Raw genomic sequence first — 14,112 nt, 5'->3', positions numbered from 1 at the left:
GCAGATTAGGGCCTTATGGACCACCATTATGCCTCCGCAGTTTATAACTCTGTTAAACAGGATTTAGAATAGGAGTCTTATGACACCTCCGCTCCTCCCCACTCGTTTGGTTTCCTCTCCGGGACAAGAGAGCGGCCTGTTGGACGAAGGGGAAGGGGTAGGGACAGGGGCGAGGAGAGGGGTAGAGCTGGGGCAGGGCTAGGGAATAGAGGCAGGGCTAGGGAATAGAGGCAGGGCTAGGGAAAAGGGGCAGGGGAGGGAGCAGAGGGCAGATGATAAGCTATCTCGCTACAACACCTGGATTGAACATTGTGAGCCACCATACCGTGACTATATAAACTTCTGGTGAAGGACTGGATCACTGGGTGTGCCTCACATGAGTTTTATCAGCTCACCTCATCTTCCTTCTGTGTGTCCGTCTCGTTCCAGGGCTTTGTTGACTTAGGTGTGTGAGCCGGTGTGCGTTCCGCTGGACCTCCACTCTCCGTCACCATGCACCCCCGGAGGGCTGAGGAGGGTCCGGCCCCGCAGAGCCCACCCCAGGCCCAGTAGCCCGCCGCCAGGGGGCCCTGACGGATGGCCTCCTTGCCCTGGTGTGAGGCAGCGCCGTGCATCCTCCCCACCTTGCCCTCGGCCCTCGGTGCCGCCCGGCCCGCGGCAGTGTGATGAAGACAGCCAGCCGGACCCAGACGCGCCGCAACAGCAGCAGCCCCCCCCCGCACGTCCAGATGAGGCGCTACCGCCCCGCCGGGGTCTACCCCTTCCTCTTCCCCACGGTCATCAGCTCGCTGGGGCGGCCTCCCGCGCCGTCCAGGCTGCACGTCCAGCTGCCTTCCAGCAGCAGCACGCCATCGCCTGCAGGTCAGCTACTCCCAACGCCGCTCTGCTTTGTGGGATTGTAATCCCTTGGTTGCTTGTGTGAAGAAGCACGGTGGTGGCTTCTTGTTTTCACACTTCAGAAGGGCACCAACACCGCTGCTAAGTTAGACTTATCTATACAAATAATGTTCCTGTGATTTATTGAATCAGTAATCAATACTCCAAAAATACCTACAACACTGTACACACACCCACACTGTTAACCCTTCAGCTCAGTCCCAGCATACTTCAGCACTACTGCAGACTGTTTGTTCTGCCTAATGGGCTCATCAATACATATATGATGTATATTGTCAGACCATCGCTCTTATTAACATTTGAAGGGTTTGCAATCAATTTCAGGCAGCCAGGCTAAAGTTCTTGTGTATGAGTGAGCAAGCAGATGGCCTTGTCCAAATAGATCAAGGAATGTGTGTTTCGGTCAGACCCTGTTTTTTTATATCCTGCATTACAGCCTCTATTCTGGGCCTCTCTGATTGGTGGCCCCTCATCTGTGAGGTATTGTCGATACGGACAGATGAATAATAGATTTGGAATAGATTTCTTTTCTGCCCAACACGTCCCTGTGAATGCTCTGCAGAAAAATAACTAGGGGATTCTGTTTCAAGAGTTCAGGGTAGAAGGGAGAGGAAGGAGAGGAGAATGGGGTTTATGGGTACGTGGGTAGGGGTTTGTTAGTCAATCACACCGAATCTAGCAATAACCATCTCAGCAGATAATACAGATATAGACTTGGGTGTGGAGCTGATTATGTCTCACACAGTAATTGGCCTCCGGGTGTTTTTACCCTGCACCGCTGTCATATTTTGACAACGTCCCAGGGTTCCGTTATCTATTTAGCTGTGTGGTGCTGTTCCCCCCCCCCCCCCCCCCGTATACCCCAACCCCCCTCCCCCTAATAAAAATAAATACATTCTCATGAAATCCACCTGTCAGGTTCACCCCGGGGGGAGTTCTGGCTTCCCATGCCCAGGGAGGAGCTGCTCTGAGGCAGCCTGAACTGGAGTCTCTCTGGGGGGGTGTGGAGCTCCGTGGCACTCGTTTGTGAAGTGCAAAGACAGACAGCACAGAGACGGCAGTGCCAGGGCAATTACACTCAGGTGTTAGAGCTGCTTTGTTTACATGTTGCTGTTTCTCTCACTTGGTCTCGGCCGTGGGTGATGCCGTCTCCACGCGTAGCTGAGAGAAAAGTAAGACGTGAACGTCACCTGAACGCTTCGCTCTTTAAAAGCGTTTTCATTTCGATTTGAGACATCGTGTTCTTGCCAAGCTAACCTGAGAATGATGGTGAAGACTATGAAGCATCCCTTTTGCTGATTTTTCTGTTGCTCTATTGAGCCTCAAACTGAGCCCTGTTTCCATTGAGTTCACAGCATGTTGGTGTTTTTTTTGAAGCTGATAATGGAGCTAATATACTAAGCAAACTACTTTGAACGAGTGTGTTGAAGATGGTGTGAAAAGAGAACTGGTGAAAATATATTTCTTTAGTAGCTTAAATGCAGATGGACAGTTAATGCTGTTATTGAGTATATACCATAAAAGCTGTTACAGAAGAAACTGTTCCTCTCATCTCCTTACCCAAGAGTTGGAGTTCACCTTCTTTGTTACACACAGCCTGCATACAGTGCTGTCGCGTTGGGATCTCCATTGACCCAGTCAAGATCAGAGATGCTCTGCGAACAGGGAAGGTGTGTGTGTGAGAATGTACACACACACACACACGCACACACACACGTGTTGTCAATGGTGAAATGTACTATGGCGATAGTTAACACAATGGATGGATGGGTCTCTGTACAGACAGAAGAAAAGAGAGATGTGGTTCCCTGCATGTCAAGGTCTTATTCCTGGTTCCTGCCTTCCCTAACCATCTATCATCTCCACATCTGTCAGAAACTTTCCAGTGGCTCCTCGCCTGTCATCCTTCTTTCACTTCATCCCCCCTCTCCGTCCGTCTGGCAGCCAGGAGGAGGGTTACCTGTGCTCTCCACCTGCCAGAACGCTACCTGTACATGACCCTGCGGAGGCTTAGCACAGCTTTTATCTGACAGCCAGAATGCTGATACTTCCTCATCTATCATAAAAAAACGCTCAGAGCAACATTCCTTTTCTGTGTCCTGGAAATGAAATCTCTCAATTGACAGATAACTTTGAGGATCTTATTTACTTTTATTAAAAACTTGTGAAAAAGTGTGAAACATAGCAGGCTGATATTTTTATGGTCCTACAAAATTCGTTTGCCATGGAGGCATACAAATATTTACACAAATATTTACACTGTCTTAATTTTTTTTGCTCTTTGTTGATTAACTAGAACACACTAAGATACTGAGATACTTTTTTTTTTGCTGCACACAGCAAACTATAACTGGGTTGTCATGGTTCCCATTACATTGTTTTAAGATGACTTGTGTGGCGACAGACAGGACTCAATCTGTTTGTCTTCAATGTTCTGCAAGTAGATTATTCAAAGAGAGATTTAGCATATTTAGCATAACGTGGTTGTCTAACCAGTCAAGTCTAGGAGTTCCGGGTGAACTAATATTTGATCAAATTAACAAATATTGCGTGCAAGGCATAATGGTAGTACATAGTTCAATTATAATTGTTTCCGTCTTTTCAACTGTGACAAAGGCTCAACATTGTTATTGAATCACTTTCACGCTCACCAAGGCCTTTGAACAAGGGCTTTCTTGTGTTGTCGACAGAGAGAAATTATCAAGTAAAGCAACCATGAAGATACTGAACTATTCACTGAACAAACAACAAAATAACATTCTTTAGACTTTTATATTTCAAAATTTTCAAAAATGTCTGAATGTCGACCCTGGGCTGCACTCTGTGATCTCCGTCATAGACTTCAGACACACACACACACAAACCCCTATTAATTCTCATGTTTCCTTTTCTAGTCCCTTCTCCTGCAGTGTTTGATGTTGCCTGTTACTTCGTTAGTTGTTCACAGAATCTTGGCATCCGTGGCAGAGTAGTTAGGTCACGTGTGGTCTGCATCTCTGGCAGAGTGTGAATAATGCAGCGTGCACTCATTACACCATGTGCTAACCCTCTGAATTGAAAATCAATGTGCACACAAGTGGCTGGCAAATGAATGTGTGCTACATGTCACTCTACATGGAGAGAGGTGTGTAGGTGTGTGTGACCGGGCAGGGGGGGGGGGGGGGGCGGGTTGGAAGCTCTAATCACTTTTCATGTAAACAACATACACCCACCATGAGTTCCGCTAATATCCACCCCCCAAAATTCAATGATAATCCTATAATAATCTTCTCTCCTCCACTGCCTGGAATCAGTGCTCTGAGATTTTTTGCGTTCAACCTTTCAGTGCACCCTCTACTACAGTTCACTCACAGTTCACTCATGGCCAGGGGTTTCCTAAATATTCCTCACCGCTGCAAATACTCTGCGAAGAGCTCTACGCTCCTTCACTAGGCAAAGTATGTTTATTCCATGCTCCACATTTTGATCTGTTTTGAATGGGTGTGTCTGATTTTATTCTTGAACTGTGCCACATAACAATTTTCTATGATAACTCTGCATCTGGGAGTGTTCAGAGTCTGTTTTACCCTAGGGGTACACAGCTTCGTCTCCTGCCTTGATGGCTCGCATAAACACACACACACACATAAATGCATGTACGGTCACAAACACATGCATGTATGCACTCACACGCACGCACACATACACACACACACACTTGCTGGGACTCTCACAAACACACACACATCAACACACACACACACATGCATGCACATACTCGGACTTGCAAACACACACACACACACACATCTGGCACACATCTGGAGTTGGCTAATGAGGGGCTTCAGTCTCTGAGGCCCCTACTCTCTGAGGTTGGCCATCAATCCTCTCCAATTCACGAGCCGTCTGGAGACATGAGCTTCATCAGCTCGTCAACAAACTCCAAATACCGTCGATGCTGAGATGACAACATGGCAAAGCCGGGGAAGACAAAGTGAAAAACAAAGTGAAAGGTTTCACCTCGAGGGCACAACGTGCTCCCACTCCCCCCTTCAAAACAAATCACTTTTTTGTGTGTGTGGGGGGGGGTGGCAGGGACTTTTGAATGATGGTGCTTTGATTACGGAGCTTAGCTGTTGTCCCAGGCCCCCCTCGGCCCTCTGGGCGAGGACAGGGGGCCGTGCAGGCTTCTGATCAGGAGAATGTTGCCGAGGAGGAAGTCGCCTGTGTCTATCCATGTATATGGAAAACCATTGTTAATTCCACGGCTGTAACACGGACCACTAGTTAAACCTGTCTATGAACAAACAAGTGCATCTCTCTGTAACACAGACACCAGTATCAGATCATTAGTCCTCTCTGTGTCAGTCTAAGAAAGCCTGGAGCTGGCGCTAATGTAAAGGCCTTCCCTGCCCACGCTCACACTGCTCTCTCCATGGTTGCCACACATAAATCAAGAAAATGGCCTCTTTTGTACGTTCATTAATAGGCACAACATGCGTCCATACAAAACCACGACTATTCTTTGAATGGACTTTGATTGAAAGCCAGCCTTTTTAACGGTAGCATTCTTATTCTCTCCCTGTAGCAGCTTGTCTGGCTGTCCCGGGTTTAATTTATTACCCCTTGAAGATGAGACAATGAAAAAGCAGTTCTCAGCGCCCTGTTTGCTCTGAGAGGCCCGTAGCTACAAAGCAGGCCGGAGAGCATCTCTTTGTTTGGGAGATCCACGGCGATGCAGATCGCTTTAAAGATCACACTTTTTTTTTCGGTGGTGGTGGGTGGTATGGGAGTGGAGTGGAGGAGGGGTTGGTGGGTGGGTGGACTTGGAGCGGGGGAGGAGTCCCAGCCCAACCATGGGGGTAGATTTCATAAGCGGGGGGAAGTGTGAGTAGCGAGAGAAGGGGTGGAGCCACAGGCAGCAAGGGGGGGGGGGGAGAAGAGTCAAACACAGGACACGGTGAACTTGTGGTCCACGCCGCAGAGAATTGATTCTGTATCTTCTGTTTCCATTAACATGTCTGCGTCGTTCCTTTGTGGATGCGAGGCTCTTTGAACATTCTTTTGAAATATCCTGGCGGTTTGATTAGTAGCTGTCACACAGCTGCCCTTGTCATCCCTATTTGGTGCTGTGGAAGTGGTTAAGACTCACGCAACCACAAATAGAACCTGGTCAATGTGAAGGAATGAAGGAAAGAAAAGCTCGGTTTAGAAGGAAGCTGTTTTCACACTCACTATTTTCCCCGCATTTGATCTGGCCTCGGAAAGGGAGAAAGGAAAAAGGCTGAGAAATGAGCTGCGGCCCCAAATCTCTCCTCGCAAAGGAGATCCTGAATGCTGCACGGTGCGTTGAGACCTACAGTAATGTGTGGGACTGAGAGGAGAGCTCCCGCCTGCGCTCAGAGATAAGTAGGCAAGATCTCCAGCCTCAATTACAGAGAGGAAGAGGCATTCACTCTGCTTAATGTGTTGCGCGCAGTCATGCAAAACAGCCCGCACTCCAGAACACACACTCTGCACCCAGACACAGCGCGCGCACAGTGTAGCCTTATGTGCTCGCTGCCGAATCTTCCACAAGTGAATCAGTCATATACCGTCATCTGTCCCCGTACGCTGGGTGTGTGAAAGAGGCCGGTTCCCACAGACAGCCTGAGCTTCTCTGTCTCTCCTGTGATCAGTCACGGTATGGCACACATACTGAGGCACTGTGTGTGTGTGTGTGTGTGTGTGTACCCCAACTGTGGTCCATAGCTAGCATGCAATGCTGGGCCTTTTGTGTACCACCCGGCTATATATATAGCCCCCAGCCACATCACGGCTCATCAATCAGATGCCTGTGTGTGCTCAGCAAGCATGTGGCTAGCGTGGTGGTGTGCTCTGAAGGTAGAGGGCCTGATAGAGGTGGCTTTATCTCCTCGACGGACAGAGCATAGAGGCTTCTTTCTTAGGGGCCTGTACTTCTGCTAGGAGGCTGGAGGGCCCACCATATCCACGAGCACGCACAAGCCATGAACAGATCCCTCTAATTGAGGGCGTTTTTCTTGGGGTCAGGCCAGCAGACTGGCGAGCTGTTTTAGTTTTGAGAGGCTTCAACAAAAGGTTATTTCTGCTCGCGGCTCTTCTCTGGTGGAGGGGGACGGGGCCGCCGTGTTTCTGTGCGGCGATGCAGGGATGCGGGCCTTTTGAAAAGCGCACCGCTGGCGAGGGGTCGTGGAGGCCCGTGCTGCTCTGAGGTCAGATAATGGCTACATGGATGCAGCAGCGCTGCATAGAAACAAAAACTAAAGACAAAGGGGAACGATGGATATCTCGATGGCGGCAATTTCAGTGATTTCACTGTCGTGAATTTGAAGCACTGGCAAGGACATCTGTTACTCCATGCAGGGCTTTACAAGCAGGTTGGAGCTAATTGAGTTGGTTTCTGTTTTGAGTGCCAGCACAACTTCAAATGAAATTCTGAAGGAAAAATTGAAATACTTCTCATTCACAAATGGCTGCTTGGTGGGTTCAAGGTGTTTTTAGAGAGTTTGGTGAAGTGAATGGATCTTAAAGAATCTCATAGCCACATTTTAAATGGCATATTTGAAAAGTTGTATGTTCCATTTAGTCTTTTTCCTCATCTTTTTGCTTCTCTTTGTCACTCTCTCTCTTTATCTCCCTTTCTCTGGCCCCATCTCTGGCTAGAGTACTATCAGCCACAGACAAAGACATGACCCAGTGCCCTAAACCAACTCTGCAGTGAGAAAGCACTAACAACACATTTACTGGGTCGATTGCTTAACCTGCAGAAGTCATGGGCGGAAGTTGAAAGCACGACCCTTTCACATCCAGGGTTCTGTGAGTAGAGTGATATCAACCAGGAGAGAGAGGGAGAGAGAGGGAGAGAGAGGGAGAGAGGAGGAGAGAGAGGAGGAGAGAGAGGGAGAGAGAGGGAGAGAGAGGGAGAGAGAGGGAGAGAGAGGGAGAGAGAGGGAGAGAGAGGGAGAGAGAGGGAGAGAGAGGGAGAGAGGAGGAGAGAGGGAGAGAGAGGGAGAGAGAGGGGGAGAGGGGGACAGGGGGAGAGAGAGGGAGAGGACAAGCAGTTGAAAGTGGAGGAGTACTGTAGGGATTGGGGGATAAAAGAAACTGACTGAAGGCCTTTTTTTACACAGAGATCCCGCAATATGGCTGTTAAGGAGACCCCTCTTTGTGGTGGCTTTGTTTGTTTACACTGTGACTGAACCAAACAAATGTGGCGTGCTGTCCCCCCGTGTGGGGTTTTAAATAGCGTGCCGTCCCTCTCTCGCTCGCTCTCTCTCTGTCTCCCTCCTTCTCACTTTCCCCGTTCTGGCGTTCTGGAATCCGAGGCGTGACGTCAGCATCGGCCTCTAGTGTGTGCAGTCCCACCATGCCGGCTCTCTCTTCTACACCGACGTTGATGCAGCTCCTCTGCTGCCAATACAACAATGACCCCCCCACACACACACACAATCCGTGTTTGTACCTTTTATACAGAACTAGAAGGCGGCGTAAAGGTGCAACATTCCCTCCTTGAACAGGCTGTGCAAAAGGGGCTAGAAACTCCAGTACTGGGATGTGAGTGGGTGGGGGGGTGGAGTGTTGAACAGAGACAAAGAGCGAGAGATAAAGACAGAGAGAGGAGACAAAAGAAAACGGGAGAGTGAGCGGAGAGCAGATTCAGTGGGGGAAGAAGCGTTTTTCCCTGCCCCTCCCCTCCCTTCACCTCCCCTACTCTGGTCTGGTCCGAGCAGGGCACCGGGGTAGGGTCATAGTTGGCCCACAGGAAGGCCCTCCTGCATGCCTGTCCTCTGGGTGACCCCTCCTCCAGGCTCCTCAGAGGGGTGCAGGACTTATTGGGTAATCAGCTCCTGTCAGCACCTTGGTTATGCTGCATGAACTCAATCCAATGACTTGAATGGGAATTCTAATGGCACCTGATGAAAAGTAAGTTTGCTGTAAAAAAAAAAAAAAAAAAGACAAAAAATTGAAACATCCAGCTAAGATATTTGGGAGGCGTTTCCTAGTTCCAACTTCCTGGTACATATTTTGTTTAGGTTCAGCGCGTCAGAATAGTGGTACTGCAGACTGTCTCCATCCGCTCTCTTTCTCTGTCTTTGTCAGCCCTCTCCCTCTCCTCCTATTGCCGTGTGGACGGTCATTGTCCTGCCCGCCTGCCTGCAGTGTGTCAGAGGCTCTCCCCGTTCCCTTCAGGACGGTGAGAGTCCTAGTGAGAGAAAACAGCCCAGGACGAGCACCAATGAAATGTATTGATTTTCTGGCACCAGCCTGCCTAGATTAAGAAATGCCAATAGCAGGATTCCACCCTGACTCTGGTTCATGTTAAGTTCACTTGTCATTTTCTATAATTCAGATAAAATCAAGATGCTTAACCATGATGTAGTTACACTGCCTCGGCTGCCCTGGGGCTTTGTGATTGAATTAGGAGCCTGTGTTCTGCCGTTATGTACTGGACTAACCAGGCTGAAGGATGCATAACACTTAATGGGAGAAAACGTAGTACTTTTCTCAAAGGGTAATTATTAAAAACCTACACCGTCCCTGTTCACAAATCAAGCCATTAGAACTCTCTGAATGTCCTATAATAGCAGTTGTAATTGTTATTTTTATTTGGATGCTTGAACGATGTGATCGTTTATAGTCAACAGCAGAGGAGCTGCAGTGCGATATAAAAAAAAAAAAATCTGTACCGTTTTCTGTCAAAGTCTCTCTCTCTCCTTTGTGTGCTTGTGTGAGAGTGTTAATGTACACATCTACGTGTGTGTGTGTGTGCATGAGGGGCCAGGAGAGCACGTTTGAGATGGCCATCAATAGTAAGAGTGCGGAGGGAGAGATTATGGGACTTTGTGTTCTAATCTCTGTAAAATCACAGGCCTCTGGGGTGAGGTGGGGAGATAGCCGAGCAGCTCTGTGATCAGACAGGCTGGAGCTCACCATGTGAAACCGCCTGAACGCCGGTAATCCCTCCTCGAGCCACAGAGAAGCCGGCCTAGCGGATGGGTAGCTCTCATCAGCCACGCAGCAACCGGGAGGGAGGGGCAGCCCGTCTTGTAAGGACAGGTCAGGACTGGTGGGTGTGAGGGCGGGCGGGCGAGTTTTGGGGCGGCTGCTGTGGAAGGAATGTTGATCTCCGGACTTTTTTGTTGACACTTGGTGCTGACAGGAGAGTGATGATGTGGCTTTGCCCTCTGTCGTCTAGCAACAGAACCAAGGTTTACTGTGTTATTCACAAAATAATAGACCGGTTAACTGCTTTGAACGGGTTTCCTGTTCTGTGAGCTCAACATTTTGGTGAAAAACTAAACATGATCTCTACGCCCCCACCTTTCTCAATGCTTCATCCATCCTAAGACACACACACTAACTTACAAATGAGCCCAAACTACCGCCACACTTGGTACTGTAGGTGGGAGAAGAGTAAACAAAAGGAGCGATCACATTAAAACACTTAGACTGGTTCTGCATCGACCCAGATTTCCAACAGGGGAGTCGTTGCTGTAGGTACTTATGCTGTTAGCTGTAAATGAGCATCCATTATTGCCTGCTAGTTTGTAATGGTTCCCTCCTCCATAGCCCTGGCCTGCGCTACTGCACGTCTGGAATGAGTCAAGATCGCCCACACAGTCGATGTTCATTAGCTTTTGTCCTAAGACAAATGTTCACTGTAAATATTCTGATCATAACATGGGAAGGTCCATTGTCTTCGTGAACTCTTTGTTCACAATCACGTTTCTATCTCTCCTCAGTCCAAGGAGTCCATTGTATAGCGGGACCAATAATGTAATTTGTGATGCAAGCATTATTAGTGGAATTCTATAGCTTTTTTCGGATTAGTGAATCCCATGTCAGTGAATGGTTTAGGAAGGAAGACTCAATTAGTTGTATAAGAAACGTTGGTCATGGCGTATACGGTTCCACTCACACCGTCTCTTTGCCAGTAACCCCAACTGAGACACAGTCTCAACATTGTGGCGATACACATTCCCCCTCATTTCCCCCACACGTTAATAAATAGATGTAGACAGACACAAACACCTTTACAAATTTACCGTTAACGATCTCTGTTAACTCACCTTTTATTTTCTGTTGTTTGAAACAAGGTGTTTCACGCTGCAAAAAAAACAACTTTACTTTTTCAAAGAACTGTCAAGGAATTCAAATGGGATCCTCCACATAAGGTGAAAAGGTCAACTAGAATTGCTAAATATAATTCTGAAAAGGATGTTCAATTGTTCCCTTGGTGACTGAACTTAGCTCGAGAACATTCAAAGCTACTTGGAGCGCACACACACAAGCTTTGGGGATACTTTTTTCAAAGGATGAATTTGGTTTGTGTTTTCTGCATGCAGGGTTTTTCTTGGTGTACTCAGCCAGTCACTCCCAACTTTGTTCACCTGGAACTCATTTAATACTGCCTAGTGAGTGAAGGTTTGTCTTCAGAGTATGTCAGAGAGTGGAGAAGAATGTGAATACAAAAAGAAAAAATACTTTACTTTTGTGCAATGAGAAAGCATTGCTGATAAAGACAAGCAATTGTACAACAACTTGGGTTTGGTTAGCTTTACTTTCTCTGTTTCCAAAACACACATTAGGTCAATTGTTTGAATAAATTCATTAAACAATATATAATCAAATTCCCTAAACATTTGAGACTATACAAATGAATGGGGTTGTTTTCTGCGTTCAGGCAATGAAGGGTGTGGAAACAACGAGTCAGTCTATATTGAGTGGTGGCTTTGCTTTATATTAACTGTTGTTGATTGAGGTACAGGATTCAGTACAGGATTCTGGAAATGTATGAGCAAATGATGATTCCTATTGAAGACTGGGAGAAGCTGGGTTCACTGCAAGTCCTTCTGAAAAATAATCCTAGCTTTTGTCATGCAAGCTCAATTAAATTACATGTGGGCTGAGTGCATGTGCAGATAAGAAATTGTTGTTCAAACTATATAAAAACCATGGAGGAATTAACAAGTTCTATAAAACAGAATCTTCCTATTTATTTGTTACTGAAAGTAAAATTAAAAAATTATGTTAAAGATGCTTGAGGCTGCAGACTATACATTAGGAGTTGTATACACCTCCAAGCATTGACCATGCAAAACTAAACATAAAGATGGCCGAAAGCTGTCTGACCAGTGTGACGCTCTTTAAAGAAAAAAAAGTCAAGCTTTGTCCGGCCTTATTAAATGATCAGCTGTATACTTTTAGCATCACGGGCCGGTGCCTTTGGGCAGTGGCTGCCAAGAGCTGCAGGGCATCGATGCCAAAAGGGGCTTATCTTGATGGACGGGTTCATTATCACCTTCTAATTACAGGTGTATATCCAGGTGTATTCATTACCTGCATGGACTGGCTAATCGGGGTGCGGGACGAGGGGGCGGCGGGAGGGGGGGCTACTGTTACAGTGGGTGAGCAGCGGGGGTCAGGTGGTGTACGTGGGGGGGCTCGGGTACCTTTTCAGCTCGGTTGTCGGTCCTGCTGCAGTATTCATGAGCTCCGTGGGGATAGTTCTCCCCTCAGTGAACAAGCACATCTCTCTCTCTCTCTCTCTCTCTCTCTCTCTCTCTCTCTCTCTCTCTCTCTCTCTCTCTCTCTCTCTCTCTCTCTCTCTCTCTCTCTCTCTCTCTCTCTCTCTCTCTCTCTCTCTCTCTCTCTCTCTCTCTCTCTCTCTCTCTCTCTTTCTCTCTGAAACATCATGTTCATACAAGGACCACCATATCATTCTATTGCAACAAGAAGAGTCAGACAATTTGGACAGGTTACAGAATAGCTGTAACCTGTAGTTTGTCAGATTTGTTTCACGTAATGTGCACCTACCAGTATGACAGCTGTTACTGATAGTTTGGTATTGTAACTGGAGGCTCTGTATCAGTTTCTAGGAATTGACCCTCTTAACATGGCCTGCTGCTGACTTAACGTGTTTGTATCTTACAAGCAATAAACATGCCAGGTAGAACATGTAATCAGTGCTAAAGTTCCCATGGAGTGCAGAGCGTACATGCAGAGCATATGAGCATTAACAAACAAAAAACAAAGGTGTTATAAATTTACATTTGGTCATTTAGCAGACGCTCTTATCCAGAGCGTCATTTTGAAGATGTTAAGATCAGTTCACTATTGACATTTTCTTCTTCATGTTGAAGGACAGCTGTTAACAGCTGTTAATTTGTCTAGTAGAGAACGACCCTTCCACATTAATAACTTATCTTCCTTCTCAATGTCAAATCAGCTTCTTAGTTGGGCTTACTACTGTAACAATATTCACCTTAACGGAAGTATAGCTCAGTAGTAACATGGCAAATTGTTCCTCCTGCCGACCTGGTAACCAGGAAGTGATCTATTTTTTGGAACATCAGCTGAAAGCCTGCGGGTTGTGGCCTGGACAAGAGTTTGGAGCCCATGCAGGGCTGTAATGGGCTGTTTACTCAGTCGTGGTGAGGGGCAGACTCCTACTGCTCCTATCCTGTGACAGAGAGATGGAAAGAGAGAGTGAATGGTGGGAGGGAGTGTGTGTGTGTGTGTGTGTGTGTGTGTGTGTGTGTGTGTGTGTGTGTGTGTGTGTGTGTGTGTGTGTGTGTGTGTGTGTGTGTGAGAGAGACAGAGAGAAAGAGAGAGAGAGAAAGGAATTTCTGCCAACTAGTGTATTTCAGGTAAAGTGTAAATTTATTTGGGATTAATTGGAGCTGTGACTGAATTATAGGCTACTGTATGATTATTAACCCTGGTGTGTGAAACCTGAATTGCCTTTCTGCAGCAAGTTATTCAGTTGCTTGATACTGAAACGTAACACATGCATTAAACCTGAAAGGGTAATAACATAGTAAGATGATGATAATTAGTATGATAGTAACACATCTTAAAGGCTATTTAGGCGTGTGCTAATGTCTATTACCGTTCTGATTGAGAACTTTAGAATACATTTGTGTTGTTGTTTTCATGCAATAATCAACATTTTAATAAATTTACTGTTCATGTTCGTGATAGGGAAGCATTGAGGAGCGATATGCTACCATACTATTCTACACTTCAAGTCATGAAGTGCTGAGTTTAATGCGCACATTTTTACATCGAAAATCCTACGATGGCGAGGCATGCTCAAAAAAATTGGGAAAAACGTTCGTTGTAACTGAATTCTTCTTTTGTTTAACTTTTTGAATTATTTTTCATAATTGCAAGCGAACACTGCCGTAAGAAACACGAATATAAAACTTGAAT

This window comes from Hypomesus nipponensis, chromosome 4 (assembly GCF_054491055.1).
Source record: "Hypomesus nipponensis isolate SF chromosome 4, ASM5449105v1, whole genome shotgun sequence".
In the NCBI taxonomy this organism is placed as follows: domain Eukaryota; kingdom Metazoa; phylum Chordata; class Actinopteri; order Osmeriformes; family Osmeridae; genus Hypomesus; species Hypomesus nipponensis.
This window is presented reverse-complemented; position numbering follows the sequence as displayed.